This window comes from Rhinopithecus bieti, unplaced genomic scaffold, assembly GCF_001698545.2.
Source record: "Rhinopithecus bieti isolate Rb0 unplaced genomic scaffold, ASM169854v2 scaffold_64314, whole genome shotgun sequence".
NCBI lineage: Eukaryota > Metazoa > Chordata > Mammalia > Primates > Cercopithecidae > Rhinopithecus > Rhinopithecus bieti.
The window spans coordinates 22,101-47,216 of NW_016824620.1; the positions used below are offsets into that span (position 1 = coordinate 22,101).

Consider the following 25,116-nt stretch of genomic DNA (forward strand, 5'->3'; position numbering starts at 1 on the left):
CATGTTAGCCAGGATGGTCTCGATCTCCTGACCTCGTGATCCGCCCGTCTCGGCCTCCCAAAGTGCTGGGATTACAGGCTTGAGCCACCGCGCCCGGCCCGGACTTCCACTCTTGTTGCCCAGGCTGGAGTGTAATGGCACGATCTTGGCTCATCGCAACCTCTGCCTCCCAGGTTCAAGCAATTATCCTGCCTCAGCCTCCCAAGTAGCTGGGATTATGGGCATGTGCCACCTTGCCCGGCTAATTTTGCTATTTTTAGTAAAGATGGGGTTTCACCATGTTGGTCAGGCTAGTCTTGAACTCCTGACCTCAGGTGATCCACCCTCCTTGGCCTCCCAAAGTGCTGGGATTACAGGCGTGAGCCACCGCGCCTGGCGAAAAATGATTTAAAATAGAAAGAATGTGGTCAGGTTGTTGCAGATTCATGTTTAAACTTTTCAAAAGGGGGAGGAAGGATAAGAACAACGACACGTTATTAACAGAAAAATTACATGACTTCACTGCATAAGCTTTTTTTTTTTTTTGAGACGGAGTCTCGCTCTGCCGCCCAGGCTGGAGTGCAGTGGCCGGATCTCAGCTCACTGCAAGCTCCGCCTCCCGGGTTTACGCCATTCTCCTGCCTCAGCCTCCCGAGTAGCTGGGACTACAGGCGCCCGCCACGTCGCCCGGCTAGTTTTTTATATTTTTTAGTAGAGACGGGGATTTCACCATGTTAGCCAGGATGGTCTGGATCTCCTGACCTCGTGATCCGCCCGTCTCGGCCTCCCAAAGTGCTGGGATTACAGGCTTGAGCCACTGCGCCCGGCCATGCATAAGTTTTAATGATTTGATTGTAAACCTTTTCCTCTAACTCAGAGACACCTGAAAATGTGTATATAATTATTCTTTCTTTTATTCAAGAGGATGTTTTTACCTTATTTAGCTCTCTTTAGACTTATCACTCAAGGAATTTATTTAAAAACAAAAAATAGGCTGGGCACAGTGACTTACACCTGTAATCCCAGCACTTTGGGAGACCAAGGCAGGCAGATCTCTTGAGTCCAGTAGTTTGATACCAGCCTGGACAATGTAGGAAAGCTCTGTCTCTACAAAAAAAAAAAAAAAAAAAAATTAGGTGTCTTGGTGCGTGCCTGTAGTCTCAGCTACTCGGGAGGTTGATGCAGCCTTGAGCTAGGGAGACGGAGGTTGCAGTGGGCTGTGATCACACCCCTTCAGCCTGGTGACATAGCGAGACCCTGTCTCAAAAAAATAAATAAAAACAAAAAAGTAGTCTGTATATTGTGTATTAAATGATGAGTTAAGTCCCTGTTGAACTCTGTGGTTTGAGCAGTTGATTAACTTCAGTGAGCCAAGCATGTCACTATGGAGAGAGAAGCTATAAGGTGATATTTCTAACATGATGCACAGTGCTGTGTGCATTGGGTCTTTTTTGTTTGTTTGTTTTTTAACTGGCATACTGGTCTGGTGCATTGGTTCTTTTTTGATGTTTTTGCTTGGTCTAGAGAAAGGTTAATTATTAAACTGATGTGGGGCAGATAGGGTTGTTAAGTGTCAGTATCTGTTTATCTGGGAAAGTTGGGTTCTGTCTGAGATGGTATTTGGAGAGGATCTTAGATGAGAGATGGAAGGTGGTTTGTTGGCAGTTGAAAGTGTGGGGCAGTCACACATTTGGAATGACAACATGTGCTGGGATGAGAAATGTAGCAATTACTAAAATGCCTAGGAGTTTTTCTTGCTGATACTCAATTTAAAGTGTTAACCAACAAATACTCAGGTTTGAATTCCAAATTATTATTTTTTGTACCCTGAAGAGTTTTTTAAAAAGCATTTGAGGTGGCTGCTATGGAATATTTGCTCAGTGGTGAGGCTGCCATGGGTTGCCACTGGTTCTTCATTTCTTTTCACATTAATTTGCTCCCCAGACTAGAGTGCTCTCCTGTCTCTCAGTTTTTTCTAGTGTTCTTTCTTAAGGATCAGTTCCTTTAAAATTTTCTGTGTTAAAAATAGCATATGGTAATTTTGAATTGTAATTTTAAGATATCTTTTGGGCTCATTTTGACTTGTGACATAAAATAACCCTCTTGGGGTGGTTAGATGGTGATCACACCAATGCACTTAGCATATTGCCTGTCTCGAACATAGTGATATATAATGAGGATGTAAATTTTTATTATTAAAAATTGTTTATATGTAACAAACCTGTGCATCCTGTACATGTATCCTGGAACTTAAAATGAAATCAAATTAAATAAAATTTATACAAAAATTAGCCAGACGTGGTGGTGGACATCTGTAGTCCCAGCCAGTTGGGCCTTTAAAACATTTTTTGTAGACATGAGGTCTCTCAGTGTTGTCCAAGCTAGTCTCAAACTCCTGGCCTCAAGTGATTCTCTAGCCTCAACTTCCCAAAGTGCTGGGATTACAGGCATGAGGCACTATGCCCAGCCTGATTTTCATTTTTATCATTGAGCAAAATGAGCAGGGTTGGGTGGTCTAGCTAAATATAAAAATTTGAGAAACTTTGGGTGTATTATTGTTGTTATAGGTGTTTATGATGGTATTAAAACATCTGAATCCCTTGACCTCTTAATGTAATTAATATTTATTATTTTAATTTTATTTCTCTTTTAATGTTGGCTTTCCAGTCCTCAATCAAGTTACAGTTGCACTTAAAACATACATAGTTTTCCTTATTGTTAATATGAATAACACCGTATGCAAATTGAGAAACAGGCTTAGATCTTCTCCTAGGCATTATCTGTACCCAGTTTTCCTGTAAGTATTCAATTGGGCTCCTCAATCAACAGAGAAGAGCTTCAAATGACTTTCTTTGTTGCCAGGCTCCATTCTCAGGAATGGCTATGACAAGAGAAGCAGAGGGCTGGGTGGGCTCTTCTGGCCTCCCTTTCTAGGGAGAATCTTCCTTTTCTGCAGCAAGTGCTTGAGGAGGGCTGCATGATTCCTGCAGCCAGCCAGGACAGTAAGACACAAGTGCCCTCACCCTAGCTCCTCTCCTAGCCATTGACTTTTACTTCTGTTTTTGGCTTTCCATTGACTTTGTGTGACAGGAGTGCTTTCCGGAATAGTCTGCTGGTGAAATGTTGGGTTCTGGTATGGTATTCTTTCTCTACAGCCTACTTGAGAAGCTTCTCTGTTCTCCCTGTGCCTCGTCTTTTATCTCATTGTGACCTTCATTTTCTCCCAGAGTTCCAGCCCCTTCAGGCCTGGACCCACTGTCTAATCTTTGAGCAGCTCCCTAGCCAATCCACTTTGTTCTTTCCCTCTTTCCCTAATGTGGCCCCATAGGCCACCTGCAGCCTTCCAGCCAGTTCCTCTCTCTGCTCCTGGGTATAGACTACCTTGGAGAAGAATTCAGGTTCTCCAGACAGCTCTGTCTTGAGGCAGACCTTTCTCTTTGCCTTTTGTAATGTTTTAAGACCTTCCCTTCTTTCTGTTTACATCTCTCTCAATGAAGTTGTCCACATTTAGAGTTTGTCTAGTTCCTGTGCTCCTCTAAGACCCCTATAACCCTGCCCATTGGGCTTCCAAGTTGGGTGCCACACTGGCACTTCAGAATCCACGGATCCAAAATATAATTTCTCCTTCTATCCCAAATGCGCCAGTCCCCTAGTAGGCCTGTTGGCTCAGGTCTCTTTCTTCACATTGCTCCTCAGCGATGGTGTTTGTTTTGTCCACTGGCAGCTTTCCTGTGGAACGTGAGGTCTTACTCTTGAATTACCAACCTGGGAGTTAGAACGTACAGTTCTGACTCCTTGGTTTTCAAGTGTTTTTAAAGTTGTGGAACCCCTTGTTCTAATGAAATCTTTCTAGGAAGCCCAATAAGTAAAATAAAATGAGAGTCCTGCTAGTGGAGTAGGGGTGAAGGGCCAGCATCCTGTCCTACGACTGGATAGCTGGACATTCTCTGCTTCCCTCTCCTCCCAGGCAGGACTGGCGGCTGGCTCTTGGGGCAGCCTTCCCCATGGATTCTGCATAAATGGAGCTCCTCAGAGTTGCTGTCGGCACTGCTTTGAGGGCATGCTGTATGTTTTGAACCATTTATCTATTCTGTACCCCACTTTTTTCCTTTGGAAATTTAAATTTTGATTGTGACTGATAAATGTAAAACTAGTGCCAGTGATGAATCTTGCCAGGGAAAGGGAAAGACACCTTGGAAAGTGAAAGTAGTATTAAAAAGAGTTAGCTTCATCAAATGCTGAGACTGTCAAAAGTGCTAAAGGGCTCCTTTCGAAATTTACTTACATCTCTGGCTGGACACGGTTGCTTACGCCTGTAATTCCAGTATTTTGGCAGGCTGAGGTGAGTGGATCACTTGAGGCCAGGAATTTGAGACCAGTCTGGCCAACATGGTGAAACCTCATCAATTTTAATAAAAAAAATTAGCTGGGCGTGGTGGCACGTGCCTGTAATCCCAGCTACTGGGGAGGCTGAGGCAGGAGAATCACTTGAACCTGGGAGATGGGGGTTTCAGTGAGACGAGATGGTGCCACTGCACTCCAGCCTGGGCAACAGAGTGAGACTCCATTTAAAAAAAAAAATTTACTTAAGTCTCTGCTGACTCTTGAAAGCTACATTTCTACCAACATGAACATTTTCAAGATAAACTTTGTTTAGTTTTACTGTTTTTGTTTTGTTCATTTATCAATACAGTAGACTTATACAACCCATAAAACTAAAATCTTACATATTTGCAGTGAAAAATACAAACCTTGTTCTGTTGCTTCCAAATAGTCTCCCTACTTTCCCCACCTCTCCCATCCATCCAGCTACACTGAGGCCAAGTAGAGCTTTCTAAACAAACTTGATTTTAGTCACATAAAATCCCACAATTGGCCGGGTAAAGTCCAAACTCCTCAGGAAGGCATGCGGAATCCTTGAAGCGCTCAGGCCCAGTCCATTTGTCCAGCTTATCCCCTTCTCTCATGGTCTCCACAGCCTCACCAACCCACTCTCCTGTAAATCATTTCCTGCCGTGTTCCATCTGCTTAGGGTGTTCTTCTGCTGAGGCAGTGCTCCCAAAATGTCAGTCTCGCATGGACCGCCGTCACACTTTTTGGTATATTTGATTACCAAAATTATTATCATTATTATTATTTTGAGACGGAGTCTCACTCTGTCGCCCAGACTGGAATGCAGTGGCTCGATCTTGGCTCACTGCAGCCTCTGCCTCCTGGGTTCAAGCGATTTTCCTGCCTCAGCCTCCCAAGTAGCTGGGATTACAGGCGCCCACCACAATGCCCAGCTCATTTTTGTATTTTTAGTAGCGACAAGGTTTCACCATGTTGGCCAGGCTGGTCTCGAACTCCTGACCTCAGGTGAAACAACCGTCTCAGCCTCCCAAAGTGCTGGGTTTATAGGCATGAGCCACTACGCCTGGTCCACAATTATTCTTTTAGTATGTTTTTAATTTTAATTTTTTAAATTTGTTTGTAATTAATTAATTAATTATTGAAATAGACTCTGTCACCCAGGCTGGAGTATAGTGGTGCGAACTTGGCTCACTGCAACCTGCGCCTCCTGGTTCAAGTGATTCTCCTGCCTCAGCCTCCCTAGTGGCTGGGATTATAGACAGGCACACACCACCACACCCGGCTAATGTTTGTATTTTTAGTAGAGACGGGATTTCACCATGTTGGCCAGGTTGGTCTCAAACTCCTGACCTCAAGTGATCTGCCCGCCTGGGCCTCCCACAGTGTTGGGATTACAGGCATGAGCCACCATGCCCATGCCGGTGATGAATCTTGCCAAGGAAAGATTCCTTAACTTAAATTTTATAAAGTATTATTACATTTTTAAAATGTCAAAATGCAATGCAGGTAATAAATCTAACCAGTTTATTAAAACACATTCCTTCAATAAAATTTTCGGCAAAGTCCTTTGTACTAAAAAAAAAAGAGGTACCTGATAATAGATGATATTAAGGAATTGTTGATTTTTTTTTTTTTTGAGACGGAGTTTTGCTCTTATTGCCTAGGCTAGAGTGCAATGGCGCCATCTTGGCTCACCGCAACCTCTGCCTCCTGAGTTCCAGCGATTCTCCTGCCTTAGTCTCCCAAGTAGCTGGGATTACAGGCATGCACTACCACGCCTCGCTAATTTTTTGTGTTTTTAGTAGAGACAGGGTTTCTCCATGTTGGTCAGGCTGGTCTTGAACTCCTGACCTCGGGTGACCCGTCTGCCTTGGCCTCTCAAAGTGCTGGGATTACGGGCATGAGCCACTGCGCCTGGCCAATTTTTTCTTTTTTTAGGTGTGATAATGGCATTGTAGTTATTTATACATAAAGGAGAATGTGCTTATTCTTGAGAGATGCAAGCTGAAGAGTTTAGAGGGTGAGGTATGATATCCTCAGCATTTTCAAATGGCTCACAAAATGTGTGTGTGTGTGTGTAAATCTTTGTGTATATAGAAAGATAAAGAAAATCAGGAAATTTAAAAATTTTGAATCTAAGTGGAGAGTATTTGGAATGTTTTCAAAATCTCTGTATCAGAATTTTGATAAAAGCTTGTAGTTGAGGGGGATAAAAATGGCTGCAAAAAAACTTGGTATTAAAAAAATTGGGGGCCAGGTGTGGTGGCTCACACCTGTAATCCCAGCACTTTGGGAGGCTGAGGTGGGTGGATCACTTGTCATTTGAGACCAGCCTGGCCAACATGGTGAAACCCCGTCTCTACTAAAAATACAAAAATTAGCTGGGCGTGGTGGCATATGCCTGTAATCCCAGCTGCTTTGGAGGCTGAGGCAGGAGAATTGCTGGAACCTGGGAGGTGGAAGCTGCAGTGAGCCGAGATCACGCCACTGCACTCCAGCCTGGGCGACAGAGCTAGACTCTGCCTCAAAAAAACACAAATTTTATTCAAAAATTTTGTAGAGGCAGGGTCTTGCTCTGTCGCCCAGGCTGGTCTCGAACTCCTGGCCTCAAATGATCCTCCTACCTCAGCTTCCCAAAGCACTGGGATTACAGACATGAGCTCTTGCACCTGGCCCATAAATACTTCAAAAGGCAGAATCTTTGGTAGGCCTCAAGTTTTCTTGTATTCTGTCAGGGGCTTGCGTGTAGGGGAATGCTTTGCTAAAGCAATCCCTGTTTGTCCTTTAAGGCCCAGGGCTTCTGTGAAGCCTTCCCTTCTGGACTCCCTCAGGTTGCATTGACCACCCTTTGCTCTGGGCACTCACAGCGTTCCACATATTCCTCTCTTAAAAATATTACAATTGTGATTATTTGTTCAGTGTTTTCTCATTTTGAGCTCTAAACTGTGAGCTCAAGGTCAGAGATACTATTTTATTCCTAGTTAGTACCTCGCACACAACCTAGCACAGAGGAGACACTAAATAAATTATAGCTGAATGAAGGCATGGAAGCAATACTGCAACATATCCACTTATAATGTTATTTCTATTTGAAAATGTATCATGTTCTAAACAAGAAATGGTTATGTTTAATGAGCTCTCATCTTGTCATTTCCAGGCTTAGAGCGTGCCAGTGGCTCTCCGTAGTAATTAGAATAAAATCCAAACTCCTTGTGTGGCCTACAATACTCTTTGTTTCTTGTTCCCTGCCCACTTCTACCACTTTTCCACTTGCTTTCCCACATGGGTCTTCTGTCCATCCCAAGGATATCAATTTGTTTTTCTTTTTTTTTTGTAACAGGGTCTCGCTCTGTCACCCAGGCTGGAGTGCAGTGGGGTGATCACGGCTCACTGCAGCTTCTGCCTCCTGGGTTCAAGAGATCCTCCCACATCAGCCTCCCAAGTAGCTGGGACTATAGGCATGCACCACCATGCTCAGCTACTTTTTGTATTTTTAGTAGAGATGGGTTTTCGCCATGTTGTCCAGGCTGGTCTTGAACCCCTGAGCTCAAATATTCCACTCGCCTTGGGCTCTGAAAGTGCTGGGATTACAGGCATGAACCATTGTGTCCAGCTGGCTGCACATCAAGTTTGTTACATTTAATTCCTTTTAATCATGGAGGGTTCAGCTCAGTGAAGCCTTCCCTGGATATCCTTACCTCCATTCCAGAGGCACTTTTTTCTCACCGTTGTTTGATTTTCTTAGTGACACTTTTCACTATATGAAATATTTTATTTTTAGCTCGTTTTAATATTTTAATTGTAATTTATCATAAAATACTTTAAAGCCACTCTAGAGAATATTAAAATCTGTGAACCTACTCCCAGGATGTTTTTCCTAATTGTCCCTTGTGGGAGAGATAAACTACATTACCAATGTGTTATTCCTTGTGTTCATTTACTATTGTAAGCTCTGAAGGTAGGGACTGTGTCTGTATTTTAATCACCATGGCATCCTGGTACTGAGCATCTGGCAAATACGTGTATGTAAATGGAGGTGTGAATAAATAACCAATTTATACATTATTAAGAAATATTTTTTTCCTATTCTTGGACACTTTTTTTTTTAATAGTGTTATAGTTTTAGTTCTGAATGTTCAGGTTTTTTAAAAATCAGAAACTAGTATTTTGTCATATTTTGCTGCTTTAAGTATCTATTTTGATGAATGTTTTAAGTTGGCAAAATACCTTTCCTCATCTTCATTTTTGAAGATCATGTTATTTTATAACTTTTTTCCAAGATAACTGAGCATCTTTGGATTCTCGACAAATACATTTCCATTAGTAAAAATCCAATTGCAGGGCACTTGCTTTACTTTTTGTGGCAGAAGTTACAAAGAGGCAATCAGCAGTCTGGTTCTGTGTGGGTGTGGGGTGGGGCAGCTCCACTTCCTTTGCCCTGTGTGACTGATGAGAGAGCCTGTTGTTATTCACAGGTGCATGGGCCGCAGGTTGAGCTTCAGAATCCAAGCCGGTGGAGCCACTCGCTTCCCACTGTTGTTAATGCAATCAGTGCACTTAATGTAGGAGTGCTGATGATGGCTTTATCTGTGTGAGGAACTGGGATCCCTGAAACCAGGAGGAGCCATCTACAGAGTTGGAAGAGGGTTGGACAGGCTTAGGCTTTGCCTCCTGTCTCCCTTGTCCCTGCCCCACATCGTGCTTGAAATGGAGAATGATTGGGAATTTTGAAGCTATGGGGGAAAACCTTTTAGTGTTTTACTGAACTGATGCTTGAGTGGAGTGAGTTTAGGTAATTTGGACGCTTCACTAATTCTAAAGTTCTTTGTTGGTTTAGAAACAAAATAATCTTATGTAAAACTGTTGACTCATAAAAATATGATTAGCATTTCATATTAGCATATAAAATGTAATTGAACTTTAGTCACAGACTTGCTAATGTATTTGTATCTTTTAAATGTTGGTTACAGTGGAGCCAAATATTTTTGTTGGAGAAGCAAGTAGATTTTTTTTTTTTTAGCATTATGGCCAGTTGAAAGTTACTGTAATTTTAAAGGAGGAGGGTGGAAGGAACCTCTCCAAACTCCCAATCCCTCCACTCTCCCGTTTTACTGAATTCAAATTGTGCCACAAAGACTTCAGAAATAAGAAAAATGAGATCACTTTTTTTTTTTGAGACGGAGTCTCGCTCTGTCGCCCAGGCTGGAGTGCAGTGGCCGGATCTCAGCTCACTGCAAGCTCCGCCTCCCGAGTTTATGCCATTCTCCTGCCTCAGCCTCCCGAGTAGCTGGGACTACAGGCGCCCGCCACCTCGTCCGGCTAGTTTTTTGTATTTTTTAGTAGAGACGGATTTCACCGTGTTGGCCAGCCTGGTCTCGATCTCCTGACCTCGTGATCCACCCGTCTCGGCCTCCCAAAGTGCTGGGATTACAGGCTTGAGCCACCGCACCCGGCGGACATCACTTTTAATAGGAGTTACTTTTTCTTCTGTTGCTTTATTTTTTTAAATCATAATCACAGACTTAAGTACGCCTTTAAAACATTTTAAACGGATACATGTACATAGTAAAGTTTTTTTTGAATATCAAAAAAGAGTGTATTCCTTTTTACTGAAGCCCCTAGTTCCTCAGTCCCTTCTGTAGGCCACTGTTATTCCCAGTTTCTTGTGTATTTTTACAGAAACATTCTATGTGTATAAAGCGTGTATTTCTCCATCCACATTAAAAAAACTCAAGTGGGTGGTATATTTTAGACATTGCTTTGCGCTTTGCTCTTTTCACTGAAAATATCTTGGATATATCCAAGTACACATAGATCTGCTGCATTTTTTTAATGGTTGCCTAGTAGTTCATTGCGTGGATGCACCTTAATTTATTTAGTTGTTTCCATATTTATGTATATTTTGGGTTATTTTAAGTTTTTTGCTGCTACAAACAGTACCATAGACTAATGATAATTGAGTTTGCTTGGATTAAGAAAGGTTTTCTAATACTTAAAAGTGCTTTTTTCTGTTAGTATTTGTGATACTTAAAGTGGTTTATTTTTTGTAAGTTAGTATATTTGTGGGGGTAGACTGTTCTCCAGCCTGCCTGCCCCCAAGATGCAGAAGGTAGAGAAGCTGGGTGCAGTGGAATAAGAGGATTTGGAGGTAGAGAGTCATGGAGAGGCCTTCTACCACTCCCATTCTCCCCACCCTCCACCCACCCCATGTTGTGGAAGGATGGCAGAATCCCCGACTGGGTCTTGGGAAACTAAAGCATCTGAAGTTGTCTTCAGACTACTGAGGTATTGATCATGCTTTTGAAGCCTAAGGCCTGAATGTGTGCTGCTTGTTATGAATTCAGATAGTTGCTTTTGTATTTTTGTTTTGAGAAAATTGCAGCAGCAAGGATTAACAAATTCTATCAATTTCTGGATTTGGGTGGTATTCTTTTGTACATTGGCAGAAATACAGCTAAGTTTTTAAAAGTTGGTTTTTACCTGGGCTACTTGGTAAGGAATTTTAAACATGATGCTCCTGTTCTGGTGCAGAATGTCTAAAGAAACTGAGTTTGGAATCTTGAGGCATTCTGTAGTTGAATCTTACAGTGTTATATATGCCTTTGTAGTCCAAGCTCTTAGTTATTATTCTTCATTAAAAGAACTTCAGAATACCCCTCAGAGCATATATTTATACTCCTTCAATAACGCTCTGCATACTGCCATTTTCTGTAAAATGTCTTCCTAAAAAGTGCGACAATTCATGGTGTAGTCTATTCATTTTTTCCCCCATGGTAGTACATTTCTAGCCCATGACTCTTTGTTTTTTTCTTTTTTTTAAACAGAGTCTTGCTCTGTCTCCCAGACTGGAGTGCAGTGGCGCGATCTCGGCTCACTGCAAGCTCCGCCTCCCAGGTTCACGCTATTCTCCTGCCTCAACCTCCTGAGTATCTGGGACTACAGGCGCCCGCCACCACACCCGGCTAATTTTCTTGTATTTTTAGTAGAGACGAGGTTTCACCATGTTAGCCAGGATGGTCTCGATCTCCTGACCTCGTAATCCGCCTGTCTTGGCCTCCCAAAGTGCTGGGATTACAGGCGTGAGATACTGCACCTGGCCTAGCCCATGACTCTTATGACTTGCTCAGAGGGTGTACACACCGAGCCAGTGACAAGCAGGCAGGTCCCCTTTGAGAGCACTTGTGCACTTCCCTGCAAGCGTTTCCAGCCACTGAGTGCTAGACTGGGCATTTCTGAGTTGTGTGTTTGCTCTGCTATGGCCTTCTTTCTGCCATTTGTTTTGTGTTCTAGCAGGTAATTTTTTTTTTAAGATGGGGTCTTGCTGTGTCACCCAGACTGGAATGCAGTGGCCATTCACAGGTATGATCATGATAGCACATTACAGCCTCCAGCTCCTGGACTCAAGCTGTCTTCCCATCTCAGCCTCCCGAGTAGCTGGGACTACTGGTACAGGCATGTGCCACCATGCCCAGTTAGTAAATAGTTTTGACCCATGAAGGCAGACAAAGAGATGTGACTTGTAAAGTTGAATTTGTGGCAAAGAAACAGTATCACACTGGATGTCAAAACACAAGTTTTATGGAACTAAGGTGCATTCAAGAAGTGGTCTGAAAGCCAGGCGTGGTGGCTCATGCCTGTAATCCCAGCATTTTGGGCCAAGGCAGGTGGATTGCTTGAGCCCAGGAGTTCGAGACCAGCCTGGGCAACATGACAAAACCCTGTCTCTACAAAAAATACAAAAATTAATGGAGTGTGGTGGTGTGCACCTGTTATCTCAGCTACTCAGGTAGTTGAGGCAGGAAGATCGCTTGAATCTGGCTACAAGTGAGCCGTGTTTGAGCCACTGTACTCCATCCTGGATGACAGAGCGAGGGTCTCAAAAAAAGTGGTCTGAGAAAAAGAAATAACCGTAGACGTCAGCAGGCTATTAGGGTTAATCAAGTTTTTTGTACTGTGAAAGGCTTTGTAAACAATGGGGTACCCTGGCAAGTTGGACTATCCAAAGTTTAACCCATTTATGCCTAGTGTTCCATTACTGGAACGCTAAACTTGTGGGAGTTATTTATATCCTAGTGCTCAAGGTCATCACCAAGGTGTGATTTTTCACACAAATTTGCAACCTCCAGCATAAATGGGTTAAAGAACAGGGGGAAGAAACAATGACTTAAAGGCATGTTTTAACTTCACAGGATTTTAAGAGGACTGAAGAGGAAGCAAATTTCCTATGGATGATGCCTAATGAATTTACACAAGGCCTTTGCTTTAGTGACCTTTCTCATTCTTCCATCCAGAATTTACACAAGGCCTCTGCTTTAGTGACCTTTCTCATTCTTCCATCCATGCCTGTTAAAAAAGGCAGCTGCAGCCTGATTGGCTCATGCGCATACTAGGACTTGTCAGAAATAGCTGACCTCTGGCAAGCACTGAATCACTGAATTTTCGTCTCCTGTGAAAATGACAGTATTCCTGGAGGTAGAAATGTTATTGCTGTGTTAAAAAGTTAAATTTTCTCGTTAGTGAATTGGAGGTGCCATGATCTGATACCATAGTAATTCATTTAGCAGACGCTAAATAGCTGTGACATGAAGCGGTGGTGCCAGGGGTTTAGGGAATGCAAAATTGAGTAAGTTCCCTGAGCTTATAGTACCAGGACAGGAAATGATACAGAACTTGTGTTTAAGTGTTGTCAAAAAAGTGTAAAGCATCTACTACGGAAGGTATTTTGATGGGAGTGTGGGAATGGGCTAACCTTTTTCAGAGTTTTGTTTTGAGAAAGGATTTTTGTGGGAGTAAAGGACAGGGAGTTAGTGATTTGTGAATATATGTTGTATTATTAGTGTAAGAATTTCTAATAAGGTAAAAATTTCAGGTCTTAATAGAGGAAACATCTAGTATAAAATAAGAAAATAACCCTGAAATTTTCTTTTGAATTCCCTTCCCTGTTGGGCATGGTGGGTCACGCCTATAATCCTAGCACTTTGGGAGGCCAAGGCAGGAGGATCACTTGAGACCAAGAGTTTGAGACCAGCCTGGGCAACCTAGCGAGTCCCCATCTCTACAAAAATTTAAAAATTAGCCAGGTGTGGTGGCACAATTGTGTAGTCTTAGCTACTTGGGAGGCTGAAGGGGATTGCTTGAACCCAGGAGGTCGAGGCTGCAATAAGCCGTGATTGCACCATTGTACTCTAGCCTCTCCGGGGAAAGAGCAAGACCCTGTCTCTAAAGGAAGAAAAAAATCCCTTCTCAAGCCTTTATCTTTAGCGCTGCCTCCTTCTAAAACTATTATTTAATTTTGGCGAGGTTCTTGCCAACTCTTCCTTTTTGAGAGTAGTAGAAGCAGCTGACAACCAACCACACAGATCTCTGGGCTGTTACATCTAGGACTGTAGGCAACCGTGGGACCCACCTGTAACTGCAATGAGCAGCTATGGGGGCACAGGGAGGGAGGGTAAACTCTGTTAACTTGTGGGCATGACATGCAGCTTGGCAGGAATTCCAGCATATCCTTAAAGGGCCTCAGCCTTTTTACTTTGTATTCTCTGTTGACTTCCTCTGTTTGCTCTTTAATTGCTAAGGGAGACTTACTATCCTCACTGAGTGGTTATGTGTGAGTCATTTACTGTCTTGACTTATGGTTTTGCATGTTTTTAGAATCTTTCCTTTCTAATACAATAAAATATTTTATTATTTTAAAATTAAACTGATTTTGGTAGAATGCTAGGAAAGGGACCAAAAATTTAGTTCATGTTAACTACTGGAGAATTTTGGTGGGATAGCAGGTTTTGAAGAGATGAAGTGCCTTTTTATTATAGCTTATTACTTTACTGTTGATACTTGTAAGCTGTTACTTGAGACATAAGCATTACTGTGGCAGTTTGCGTTTTCATGTGGTGATGTTTATGGTGTTAATATTTTTTCAGATAATTTTGCTTTTAATAATTTAACACTACACTTTCTGTAAGGTGATCAGTTGCATGTGGGGGTAGAACTTTTTCTAAAGCAATGTGCTTTCATCAGTTATCCATCCATTTGTACGCAATATTATCTCTTCAAAACACAGCCCAACACTGAGAGCAAGCAAAATCAGTTTTCAAGTGCTGACAATAATTGCTATAAAGCTCCTGCACCAAAACTGATGTATGGTTCTTAACTGTTTTCCAACCTTCCATATAGATCAGACACCATCAGCTGGGAACAAGATGAGTAGAGATTGTTAGGGCTGCATAGTGAAGGCAGCAGTTAGCAAAGTCCAGCATCACACCTGGGCTGGGTATAGTTGCTCTTTAGAGAGACCAGAGTTACCAAGGCAAAGATGAAGTGTGTTTAGGAGTCTCTGTTTTGAGAAGATAGGGAAGTAAAAATATATTCTAGAAATATTTCCATCACAGTATTGTTTTTTGTTTTTTTTTTAAAAAGACAGGGTTCACTCTGTCACCCAGGCTGGAGTGCAGTGGCGCTATCATGGCTCACTTGAATCATCTACCTCCTGGGCCCAAGTGACCTCCCACCTCAGCTTCCCAAAAGCTGGGACCGTAAGTGTGTGCCACCATGCCTGGCTAATTTTTAAAAATTTTAAGTTTTTTGTAGAGTCAGAGTCTCCCAACATTGCCCAGGCTGGTCTCAAACTCCTGAATTCAAGTGATCCCTCCACCTCAGCCTCCCAAAGTGTTAGGATACAGGCATAAGCCACTGCACCCAGCCTGAAATATGTTTTGATGCTTGAAGAATGACCAGGCTTCATTTATGTCTGGGCTTTATTACTTTAGTCCAAAAACGAAGGGAATGGGACTCCCAGATTTTTTCTAGTTCTAAATTTCTTTCTTCATTGGCTCTCTAGAAAATATACATTTTGATAATTATCCTCTTGGAAATACAGTTAAGAGGGTCATATTTTTTCTCTAATTTGACCAGTCTAATAAAAGCTGGATTTATAGGTACTTATATATTTCTATACTGTTTCTATAATATTTATATAAATTTATTAAAAATTTTGTAACTCTGGCATGTTATACATTAGTTTTCTCCTATAATAACTTGGAGAATGTTAATTTGCAGTTATTTATTTTTGGCTAAAGTCATTGTATACTTTATATTCTTATATATAATGGTTAAAGCCTTTATATTCCTTTTTTTTTTTTTTTTTGAGACGGAGTCTCGCTCTGTCGCCCAGGCTGGAGTGCAGTGGCCGGATCTCAGCTCACTGCAAGCTCCGCCTCCCGGGTTTATGCCATTCTCCTGCCTCAGCCTCCCGAGTAGCTGGGACTACAGGCGCCCGCCACCTCGCCTGGCTAGTTTTTTGTATTTTTTAGTAGAGACAGGTTTCACCGTGTTAGCCAGGATGGTCTCGATCTCCTGACCTCGTTATCTGCCCGTCTCGGCCTCCCAAAGTGCTGGGATTACAGGCTTGAGCCACCGCGCCCGGCCCCAAGCCTTTATATTCTTATATTTGGCTAAATATCAAAACATAAACAGTATAATGGCTTTAGACAAATATAATTAAATAATTCCATAATATTGGTTATATTCTTACACCTTGTAGGAGTCCCATTGAAGTTTCTATTGTGTGATTTCCAGCGAGATTGTTGGACGGGCCCCTGACTTTTAAAGTCCCAGATAGGAGTTCAAAATATATTCAGAATTTGCTTAGCATCCTCTGAGTAGTGCCAGCACATTGGTACCAGCGATCATTCAGTTTGACTTGGATTATTTTGGGACCCTCTTTGCTGTTTTCCCTGTTACTTCTACCTTTGCCCTTTTAGTCTGTTGTTGACACACAACGACCCTGTTAACAAGTAAGTCAGATGATGTTACTCTGCTCAGAATTTACTGCAGTGGCTAAAGCCTTTATCATAGCCAACAAGGCGCTCATGGCTGGCTCTCCCCATCTCTCAGATATCCTCCCCATTGCCTGTTCTGTTCCACATAGGAACATGCCAAGGAGGCTTCTTCCTTAGGACTGTTGTACATATCTTCCCTTGCCTGGAATGCTCTTCCTACAGTTACATGAGTAACTAGCTCCCTTTCCTCTTTGGATTCCCCTCCCCCAAAATCACCTCGGTGACCTGTGTATCTAAAATTTCAACCCTTCTCCAACATTTCATATCCCTGCCCCTGCTTAATTTTTTTTCGTTTTAACACTTGTGTTACACACTATGTGTTTGATTTACTTGTCCTGAGTATTGCCTCTCCTTCACTAGAATATAAGCTCCTTGAGGACAAGGATTTTTGTCTGTGTTGTCTCCTACTATATCTCCAGTACCTACAACAGCATCTGGTCCATAGTAATTGCTCACTAAAAATTTGTTGAATGAATGGATGAATGAATATTTCATAGCATAGCTCCCCACCCTGGCCCATGAGTTATGTAAGTTTTGAATTTGGTGGGCTATTAGTGAGTGTCTAGTCAGCAAAGCACTCCAGGTGTTTCATTCAAGAGGGATGTAACTCTAGGGATTGTTTACAAAAGGAAGGGCTGAAAGAACAAAAGGGAGAAGGTACCCACAAACCAGAGCCCACAAACCCCCATTTCTCACTGATGCTGCTGTAGTTCGCTGCAGCCAAGCAGGAACCTGTACTGCTGCCAGTGCTGCTGCTGGAGCCTAATGGGAGCACAGCTGACAGGGGAGTTTGGAAATGTAGATTTCAGGCCTGATGATGCAGGGAGAGTCTGGAAGGGTAGATGTGGGACTAAGTACCAGCATACACTATCCAGCACAGATGGTATTTACTTAATTCATGTATGGAGATAAATTTAGATGTAGAACAAATTAAACTGAGTAGTGTGGATTGTGCCACCAAATAATAATACAGAGTGAGATCTTAGACCATGACTGAAATGTAAGAAAGCTAAGAATTAAATCCCAGTTTAGCCTAGTCATATCCATGTGTTGAACCACAAAACTGAACTCAGCCTCTAGAAATGGAACAAGACAGGAAACATATCTTCACTGTGGCCCTGATCTCTTTGTGTGATTAAGTGCTCATTTCCTTGAGTTCAGTAAATCTGTGTTTAGGCCCAACTGTGTCCCAGATTAGATCTCTGTCACCTAAAGGATCACATTGACCTGTCCTGATCTAATTAGAGTCATCTGTTACTCAGGGCTCTGCTGTCATTTAAAGGTCGGGTTGCTCCTCTTTTTTTCCTGTTCTCACTTTATGAACAAGGACACCAAAATCTAAACATACTTGGTTGGTAACTACATGATTTTTGACATGAAGTTATTAATAAGCTATTTATTAGGGATGACAACATTTTATTTTTTTTAATTTTTTTATTGTGGCAAAATAAAATTTAGCATCTTAACCATTTTTAAAAATATAGTTTAGTGGTATTAAATGCATTCATAAAACTTACCGTCTTAACTGCAGTACAGTGTACAGTTCAGTGGTATGACTATGTTCATAGTGTTGTGCAACCATTACCACAGTCCGTCTCCATTACTCTTTTCATCTTGTAAAACTAAAACTCCATACCTGTTAAGTAATAACTTCCCATTCCCTGCTCCACCTCGCCCTGGTAACCAGCATTCTGTTTTTCAGTTCTATGAAATTGACTACTTTAAGTACCTCATATAAGTGGAGTCATGTATTTGTCTTTTTGTGACTGACTGGCTAATTTCACTTAGCTTAATATCAAGGTTCATCCACATTGTAACGTGTCAGAATTACCTTCATTTTAAAGACTGAATAATATTCTACTGTATATCTATAGTGTATTTTGCTTCTTCATTCTGGCTTATTTGTTTGTTGTTTATAGAAACAGCGTCTTATGTTTGTCTTTTTTTTTTGAGACAGCACCTCACCCTGTCGCACAGGCTGGAGTGTAGCAGTGTGATCATGACTGACTGCAGCATCTACCTCCGGGGCTCAGGCAATTTTCCTGCCTCAGCCTCCCGAGTAGCTGGGACTACAGGTGCGTGCCACCATGTTCAGCTAATTTTGTGTTTTTACTAGAGATGGGGTTTCACCATGTTGCCCAGTTTGGTCTCCAACTCCTGAGCTCAAGTGATATGCCCACCTCGGCCTCCCAAAGCACTGGGATTACAGGTGTGAGCCCCCACACCCAGTCCAATTAGGCTGTTTCTACAGTAGAAAACAAACACCTGCTAGAATAGCTTAGATTCTTCTGTTTTTTGTTTCACCTAGTGAGGCCTTAATTTTCACCTGTTAACCACTTTTTATTTAATGCCATAAACGAATCCTAGAGTGTGGTGAGGAATCTTTGAGAGAAGAAACTTTATTGGGTGGGGTGGCTGGCCTCTGCTGTTTTTGCATTTAGTCTTCTATGAATCCCTTCCTGAATTTGAAGTACTACTTTAGAAGAAATATTACCTCATCAGAATTCTAGGGGAAATGGTTGGTTTGAATTTAAGCAAAAATAATGTATTAATATTTTCCCCTTCTGCGTACTTTTTCTCTTTTCCCCTTGTAAATGATTTTATTTCTCCCTGTGGTTGCTGTTTTGAGCTGTGGTTATTGGAAACTCCCATACAAAGGGGCTGAGCTGGTGGTGCTGGGGCTGGAAGGCTGTGACACAGAGCAGGCGAAAGGGGAGTCCTACTTTCTTGTATCCTCTGATTCTCCCAAAAAGGCCCTGATGAAGGCCTTAGGTCATAAGACTTATGAAGACACTGTTAGCAACCATCAACTGATTTAAATTAAATCTCCAAATGGCAACAGAGTGCACTTGAGCCAGGAGTGTGTCTGTGACCCACAGATACTTGCTGTCTTTTGACTTCATAGAGGCATTTACTTTTATTTTTTTAACTCTTTATTATAGAAAAATTTAAACATAACACAGAAGTAGAGATAATATAATATATCCCCAATTTACACATCGCCCAGCTTTAATATTTTGCTTTCCTAGAGACATTTTCTAATGAGGGTAGGCATAAAGCACGTGAGTTTTGTATTACCTTTTCCTTTCCTTGACATTAGGTTTTAAGTAAAATTGTCTCCAGATTTACGTCAGCAAATTTAGGTACACACTAGTTACTCTCAAGACTAGTTGTAGAGAAGTGATAACTGAATTTGATCTTTTGTTAGAAATGTACTGAGTGTAAAAAAGATTGTTGTTTGAGATGTCCTTTACGAATAGATTAAGTTTATTATATATTGTTTTATATTACTGTTAGGCTCAATGTAGCCAATAGGGGACCTCTACTTTCTTTCTTTTTTCTTTTTTTGAGACAGAGTCTCACTCTTGTTGCCCAGGCTGGAGTGCAGTGGCGCAATCTCAGCTCACTGCAGCCTCTGCCTCCTGGGTTCAAGCGATTCTCCTGCCTTGGCCTCTCATGTGGCTAGGATTACAGGCACGCACCACCATGCCCAGCTGGCCAGGCTGGTCTCAAACTCCTCACCTCAGGTGACTCGCCCGCCTCAGCCTTCGAAAGTGCTGGGATTACAGGAGTGAACCACTACGCCCGGCCTCTACTTTTACTTAGTATGGAAAGGCTGTATTACAAAACTCTGGGTGGAATCCTGGGTATAGATTGGAAATGTGTTGTCTGTTGTTGGTTTCCCCTTTTCCCTCCTCCTTCCATCCTCACCTTGTTCTTTCTGCCATTCATTCTACAAACATGTATTGGCTTTAATATACTACCCCAAAAAGACAAAAACTTGTATTGCAGGAAGGTAGGGAGATAATAAACCAGCAAGGAAATAAGTAAAATCTAGTAATTTTGATAAATACTAGGCAGGAAATCTGACTGATATGTTAGAAAATAAGATGGGGATGTGTTCAGTAGAGTGAAAAATCTCTTTTTTCCTTTTTTTCTTTTTCTTTTTTGTTTTTTCTTTGTTTGTTTGTTTGTTTTGAGATGGAGTCTCATTCCGTCGCCCAGGCAGGAGTGCAGTGGCACCATCTTGGCTCACTGCGACCTCTGCCTCTCAGGTTCAAGCGATTCTCCTGCCTCAGCCTCCCGAGTAGCTGGGATTACAGGCGTGCACCACCACGCGGGGCCAATTTTGTATTTTTAGTAGAGATGGGGTTTCACCATGTTGGCCAGACTGGTCTTGAACTCCTGACCTTAGGTGATCCACCTGCCTTGTCCTCCCAAAGTGCTGGGATTACATCACACCTGGCCTACTGTTTTTTCTTGGTACTCACTGGCTACGGCAAGAAAAAAAAAATCATTACGTACTGGTTTTAGACTAAGCTGTGGAAGGCAAGAAGCAGTCGTGTAGAGAAGGCTGGGTGATGGGGAGAGCACCTGTAGAGGCCCTGAGATTGGAGTCTGTGTTGAACTAGGAACCCATGGAGGGAGTGTGAATGGAAAGAAGCCGAAGTGGTAAGTGGGGACACCAGAACTTGCAGGGCCTCGTATTCCCAGTAAGGAGTTTTGATTTTACTATTTAGGCAGTTACTGAAAGGCTTTAAGTAGGATTGTGTCATGATTTGCTTTGTGTTTTAAAAAATGCCTGTATGCTCTGTGGAGAATGGACTTCCAAATGTGGAAAGGGAGACAGTTTGGAGGTCGCTGCAATAGTCTAAGTGGCATGGACTAGGATGATGACAGTGAAAAATGGAGAGAAGTGTTTGATTTCAAAATGTGTGGTGGCTAGACTCAATAGGACTTGCTCATGGACAGGGTGAGGAAGAGGAAGCCATCAACAGTGGTTTCTAAGTTTTTGACTAGGTTGGTCCTGTAATGTTGAGATGGGGAAACCTGGGGAGAGTTGAGTTGAGAAGCAAATTGGTTTGGTTGCCCATGTAACATTAAAATGGAAATTCCAAATGAGTAGTTGGATATGTGAGTCTGGAACTCAGTGAGTGAGTCCTAATCATTGATTTCACATACACACATACACACACCCACACACATACCAGTGACAGTCCTCCTAATCATTGATTTCACACACACACACGTGCACGTGCATGTGCTTTTTTTCATTTGTTTTTTGAGACATAGTCTTGCTCTTTTGCCCAGGCTGGAGTGCAGTGATACAGTCATAACTCACTGCAGCCCTCTTGACCTCCTGGACTCACATGATCCTTCCACCTCAGCCTCCCCAGTAGCTGGGACTACAGATACAGGCCACCACATCCAGTTAATTAAAAAAAATTTTTTTGTAGAAACGAAGTCTCACTATGTTGTCCAGACTGGTCTCGAGCTCCTGGGCTCAAGCAATCCTTTTCCTCAGCCTTCCAAAGTGTTGGGATTACAGGTGTGAGTATTGATAATATTTTTACCCATGAATTTGCATGACATCACCTGGGAAGAGAATTCCAGTGTGGATAGGGAAAAAAGAAGAGAACTCAGCACCAAACCCCAAGGAATTCCAAGCTTTAGAACTTGTGATTCTGGAGGAGGCAGCGAAGGAGACAGGATTGACTAAAGAGGAAAAAAAAAAAAAAAAAAAAAAGGTTGGCTGAAGAGGAAGAAGGACAACCAGGAAAGTAGTGTCACAGTACCTGAGAGAAGAAAATTCTCTGAGAAGTGGCAGTTTACTGTGTAGAATGGAGGGTCTGGTACAATAAGAGAGAAAACCATTGGATTTAGCAACTGGAAGGTCATTGGTGACCTGGACAAGAGCAGTACCAGTGAGTTAGGTGAGGCTGTAGCCAGATTGGGGAGGAAATGAAGAAATTCCGTATGAAGGCAAGGCTCTGAGATGAGACAGCTTGCTGTGCGGAGGAAGCAGAGAAATGGAGAAGTGCGTGGAGGGCACAAAGGGGTTTTGTTTTACTATTGAGATAGCAACATGAGAGCCTGTTTGTGTATTGATCTTATGGGACTGTTATGGTAGATACGGGTGTAGAACATGAGGTTTAACTGAAGGTTCTAGGTTACAGAGTAAATAGGGAAACGGGGTGGGGTCTAGAGCTTCAGGGAAGGGATTTTCCTTTCTCTGAAGGATGAAAACAGATCCAGGCAGGTGGTGGGAAGATAAAGGAAGTTCTTAGCCTTCATATTGTACTGCAGAACTAACACTTTTTCTTGCCTGGTTCTTGCATTCTTCAATTTTCTTTTTTTTTTTTTTTTTTTTTTTTTTTTTTGAGACAGAGTCTCACTGTGTCGCCCAGGCTGGAGTGCAGTGGCACAATCTAGGCTCACTGCAACCTCCACCTCCCTGGGTTCAAGCGATTCTCCTGCCTCAGCCTCCTGAGTAGCTGGAACTACAAGCCCATGCCACCACACCCAGGTAATTTTTGTATTTTTAGTAGAGACGGGGTTTCACCATATTAGCCAGGATGGTCTCAATCTCCTGACCTCGAGATCCACCCACCTTCGCCTCCCAAAGTGCTGGGATTACAGGTGTGAGCCACCGCGCCCAGCCCATTCTTCAATTTTCTAAGTATGCGTAGACTTCCAGCTGGTATTGATGAAAAAGCAGTTTATTATTATGTGTCACACACTGAAAAGCATCTTTTTTAAATAGAGAAGGAAAAGAATTTAGAAACAGTACAAGGTGTGTATAGATGTTTACAAGAAGCCATGCTCATTTTGTTAAGATAATTATATTGCTTTTTTTGAAGAGCAAAGGTATAAGCTGCAGGAGAAGGGAAGAGGCATGGGATGCTTTATTTCTTGAGGTTCTTTCATAGGAATACTGGTATTTCTCCAAGTTGCTCTTTAAGTTCCTTCTTGCTCCATGAGAGTGCTTCATGTTGCAGTCCTGTCACTCTGCTGTCGGTGGAAGGTTTCCTTTATTAACTGTGTAAGACTTAATGTAGAATAAACATGGGAGACTACACTTCTGATCTGATTAGATTATAAACCCCCAAGAGGGTGGGGATTTTGTTTTGCTCACTACTTCATCACTAGAGCCTGGAACAGTACCTGGCACATAATAGGAACTCAAGAAATACCTGTTGAGTGAATTAATAAAAGAACTGCCAAATAAAAATAAGTGTCAGTATATTAGTGGACCTGGAGAGTAAAGTGACTCTAACATCCTCAAAATGAAAATATTTCCTCTTTTATTCAGAGATCACATTCTTAAAGTAGTATGGTGTGCAGAAACATTATGGGCACTAGATTAGACAGACATGGATCCCATCTTTATCTTCTAACAGCTTGGGCATGTTTCTTAGCCTTAGTTTCATTTTCTGTAAGATGGTACTAGTAATAATGTACTTAGCAGAATTACCGTATATTTGTATACTGTATATAAAGTACTCAGCATAGTAACATAGTAGGTCCTCAACAAAAGGAGGATCTCATTAGTTTCTATTTTTCTTAGTGGTTATATGTCTAGACACTGGAGACAAATATAGTTAACAATAATCAGTTTTACAGATGGGAAAAATAAAAAGAAATTGGATCTTTCCAATATGAATCAAAATAGAAATTTCCAACGTGAAAGGCAAAACTATAAGAGAAGATCTTTGTGGCTTCAGAATGGGGAAGAATTTCTTAAAACAAGAGACAGAAAGCACTAACTATAAAGGAAAGGGTTGATAAATATGACTACATTAAAATTAAAACCATTATCAACAGATGCCATAAAGAGAGTGAAAAAATGAGCCACAGAGTGGGAGAATAATCATATAGAACTGTCAGAATATGTGAAGCGTTCCTTCAAATCTATAAATAAGGAAGACAGCCTAGTAGGAAAATGACTTGAGAAGGTACTTCTCAAAAGAGGGAATCCAGTGGTCAGTAAACATAAGAAAAGGCATTCAGTATCACTTTAATTGGGGGATGCAAATTAAAACACAGGGATATGTCACACACACACTAGATTTGCAGGAATTTTAAAACCCACTATCACTGAGTATGTAGAGCCACTGGAGCTGGTTATTCACGCTTGTGATATATGCATTGATACAACTACATTGGGAAGGTTGGACATTGATTATATGCTTTGAAAGTTGAATATATGTTCATCCTGACTTCAGCTAGATTGACGTGTCTTTGGCTTGAGGCAATCCCTGGAGGTTCGCACCGCGATCCATGATCAAGGCTCTGATGGTAAGTGTTATTAGAGCTCAGAGAGTGTAGTAGTGTCTGGTGTGCTGAGCTGGACCAAGCAAATTCCTCCTGCTTTGGAGTTAGAGGTGTGAGCTTAAGGTTCTCATTTTTTTTAAAACTTTGTCCTTTAATTTATTAATGACTATTTTCTAAATGTTAGAAATTCCCAACTTTATTTTCTTTTACTGTTAGAAGTAGGGTGTTAGAAAGACAGTATTCTAAATCAAGGAAAAACCATAGTGTATTGTTCTTGATGAAATAAGTCTTCCCTACGGCATGCATGCCGTGCTGTATGAAGAAGAAAAATGAGAAGCAAACAATTGTAAGCTTTTCTTATTTTAAAATAGTTTTATTTAAAAAATAAGAGGAGAATCACCTACTTAATGTATACAATTCATTGGTTTTCAGTATATTTACAGCGTACTGTAACCATCATGATAATCTAATTTTAGAACATTTTCATTATTCCAGAAAAGAAACCTTGTACCCATTAGCAGTTATGCCTTTTCCTGGTTTCTTCAGCCTAAGGCAACCACTAATTTACTTTCTTTCTCTTTAGATTTGCCTATGGTGGACGTTTTGTGTAAATGATATCATATAATTTGTGGTCTTTTGGGCCTGGCATTAATTTAGCATAAAGTTTTTGAAGTTCATCTGTATTGTAGTGTGTATCAGTATTTCATTTGTTTTTACTACCAGATAATAGCCTACTGTATGGCTATGTCACATCTTATTTATCTACTCATCAGTTGATGAACATTTGGGTTGTTTGTACATTTTGGCTATTGTCAGTAATGCTGCTGTGAACATTGCTATACAAGTTTTTGTGTGGACATTTATCTTCATTTCTCTTGGGTATATACCTAGG

At 41.6% G+C, this 25,116-nt stretch overlaps 1 protein-coding gene across 12 annotated transcripts in view; it reads left to right on the top strand.

Moving 5' to 3' along the window:
• Window positions 1-25,116, top strand: part of SFMBT1 (Scm like with four mbt domains 1) — a 148,708-nt gene that overhangs the window by 5,211 nt on the left and 118,381 nt on the right. For 2 of the 12 annotated variants that reach the window (XM_017862487.1, XM_017862494.1), the window contains exons 2-3: window positions 18,127-18,244; window positions 24,176-24,248. The exons of 6 other annotated variants lie outside the window; for them this stretch is intronic. The gene's annotated coding sequence lies outside the window, so the exon portion shown is untranslated. Of the gene's footprint in view, window positions 1-18,126; window positions 18,245-22,459; window positions 22,477-24,175; window positions 24,249-25,116 lie in introns of those variants that run through there. 4 more of the 12 variants (XM_017862490.1, XM_017862491.1, XM_017862489.1 and 1 more) reach the window with 4 other exon arrangements.